This window comes from Electrophorus electricus, chromosome 21, assembly GCF_041902795.1.
Source record: "Electrophorus electricus isolate QZ-2024a chromosome 21, ASM4190279v1, whole genome shotgun sequence".
NCBI lineage: Eukaryota > Metazoa > Chordata > Actinopteri > Gymnotiformes > Gymnotidae > Electrophorus > Electrophorus electricus.
In genome coordinates this window covers 12,526,534-12,529,455 of record NC_137517.1, presented here as the reverse complement: position 1 = coordinate 12,529,455, position 2,922 = coordinate 12,526,534, and the positions used below count along the sequence as shown (strand labels likewise).

At 42.2% G+C, this 2,922-nt stretch overlaps 1 long non-coding RNA gene across 1 annotated transcript; it reads left to right on the top strand.

Moving 5' to 3' along the window:
* The first annotated feature begins 226 nt into the window (after positions 1 to 226).
* On the top strand, positions 227 to 1,619 carry LOC145652860 (uncharacterized). The gene is made up of 3 exons (XR_014119131.1): positions 227 to 370; positions 1,189 to 1,291; positions 1,525 to 1,619. It is a non-coding gene; the product is annotated as an uncharacterized LOC145652860 (long non-coding RNA).
* Positions 1,620 to 2,922: the final 1,303 nt, after the last annotated feature.

Sequence of the window (2,922 nt, the reverse complement as noted above, 5' to 3'; positions counted from 1 at the left end):
AGGTCTGAAAGGGAACGACACCTTTACCAGACACACTCCACAGCTTTATACAAAATGTCTGTGAAGCTTGGAGCCTCATTTAACCCCTGCCTGAACTCTGACCCCTGCAAGAGAAGGACTCTGCACCAATATTCCTCATCACACCAGACGGGGGCAGCAGGGAGTAACACTGCAGCAGGGGGTGTGTGCATTTATGAGGGTGATTGTTGTTGTGTGTGAGCAGGGGCTGCATGACATTCTGGAAGGTCACATCCAGGATCTAGCTGAGAAAGATGCTGCGCTAGCAGAGACCACATCAGAGCTGAATAATCTGGAATCTGATGTGGGCAAACTCATTCTACAGCTTGAGAACAGAAAGCAGCAGCTCCAGGTAGCAACCCGACGTTTCATTCAGTCAGACCAGGTGCAGGGCGGAGTTTAGTGTTTTTAACATACTAAAAATACACCTGATTCACAACTCATCTGATATAATGGACCAGTACTCTAAAGATTAAGACTAGGTTTAGTCTGGATGCAAAGAATGGTTCCTTAAATTGAATTGACTCTATTGAATCTCACACTCTGAATTTGATGTTTATTTACTTTGTTCACGTTTATATTCAGACTAAGGAGCTAAACTAAGGTTTAGAAAGGGAAGTGATGCAACTAGTGCTGTCCTAGACAATAAAATGTATAATATAATTTACCCAACATAAGACATTTCTGATTATTTCAGTATAAGGGCTCTGATCCTTGTTTGGAGTCATTATTTCTAACTACTGGTTTCTCTGTGTTTATGATTGCACACACACATACAAGGAAGAGGATCCAATTGCAAGAGGTTTTATAGTGAAATCAAACAGATCAGAGGGGTCAGGCAGGTATTCGTAGTCCTGTTGATTCAAGGTCCATAACATGGGGCAGAGTCCAGGGGTGTCCAGGGGTCAGGCAGAAGTCGAAAACTAGAAAGACAAAACCATAACTGAACCACTTGGTATGCAAAATAAGGTTGGCAATACTTCATGACGTGAGTGTGAGAGAGGGGAGCTTAAGTAAGGGAGCAGTGATGAGAGAAACAATGATCAGGTGTGTGCTAGTATTCCAGTAAACCAGATTGGAGGCATGTGTGGGAAGAGGTAGGCGTGGCAGTGCAGGGCTGAGCGTGATTCCTGGGGTTTGTAACACTCTGTCTCTCTGTGATGATCTTAGCTCATGTCTGGGCAGCTACAGGAGAGTGTGAGAGAAAGTCAGCTCCTGAAACAACGCCTGAGATACACAGAGGCCTTCACACATCCTACATACCAGATCCAAGGTACACTCTGCACTGTGGGACTGATGGGGTCTTTCATTTTTGTCAAACTACTCTTGCTAAGTTATTTTCAAAGTGAAAAACCAAATATAGATGTAACATATATCTATAACAACCTTGTAACCTGCTGCTAAAGATTTTTCTTATTTTAATACCCTGTACATAATTGTTTGCATTATAACTATTAAAAATGCTGTTGACAAAAATATAAGAAGCTCCTGATGTGGTTTTATCAGCAGTGGAGCAGCATATGTTGGAGATTCATGAACTGAAACCAACACTGCTGGAGACTATCAGGAGGACCCAGGACCTGTACAGACATCTGCAGGCCGCTGAGCGAGGTGCAAACACCAGTTCTACAACACGGGGACACAATCCAGAATTAGCCAAGCTATCCTCATTTACTAAAAATGTTCACTTGCGGAACCTGAAAAATCACGTCTTCCATTTCCACTTGAGAGTAGATGAAGATGGTGGTGAGTGTAATGATTTAATGAAGGTGTAACAAATGACTTCAGCAGAAAGATAATGACTTAATAGAATTTGTACAGTTACACCTGCAAGGTGTTTTAAGTGGCACCATTTAATGAAAGGTTGTCAGAAAACAGATGCACATTACAGAAATGACTGGAGGTGTGGAAGGTATACTTTTAATAACCTCTTTACCGTTACACATCGTTGTTTTGTTGTTTTGTGTTGTGTATTCATGTCACATTAATGCACTCTTCTTCATCTTGCTCTCGTAGCTTCAGTAAAGAAGGACCATTCTGGGAGGAACAGTGGCAGTGTGTGCAAGAGCAGCTTCAGATCAGTGATCAAAGCGTTGATCTGCTGCTCAGATCCTGCCCAGCCCTGCCTCTCCTCCAGGGCCCATGTTCATGGCCTCCACGTCCTGGTTCCACGTGAGAACTATGACACGCTGCTGGAACAGATGTGTGAGGGGAGGGGTCTGATCAGTCGCGCGAGTGAACTGATCCAGCAACGCCTGCAGACCCACGGCCGACATCACATGCAGGTCCACGTGAGCCCAAGCACGCGACACACAGATTCAATTGGTTAATCGTCACATTTCATGGATAATTTTCACTGAGCTGATTTTCCTATTTCAAATGGACCATTTGTCACTGACTGTGAGGATTATTGAAGGATAAAGAGGCCCAGCGGAGGGCGAGTGGGGAATATTCATCCTTCATGTCTGTTTCAGTCAGTGGACCAGAACCTGCTCAGAAGCCTCTTATACATCATCAATGTCACTCAGACAACTCTAGAAGAGGCCAGTAAACTGTTGACATCTTCATCAGATGTCTCTAAAGAACAGAACCACGACAGAGTAGGAGTTATTTACCACTTTTTGCATCTTTCATAAGTACCACACCAGTAAGAAGTGAAATTCATTTAGCTGTTAGCTAAGTCTATTTACTGGAAGAACTTCATATTGGACTAAATTATGTTTTTTTGATTGACACATACGAATAATATGATTATTTTGGATTTTTGCACATTTGTAAATTATTTATTTATTTATTTTTCTTTAGTTCTGCCATCATGAAAACCTCAAAATGAAGAACAAGCTGAAGAAACCAAAACTAGAGAAATCATATAAGATGAATAAGATGCTTTCAAAGGCTGTCAAA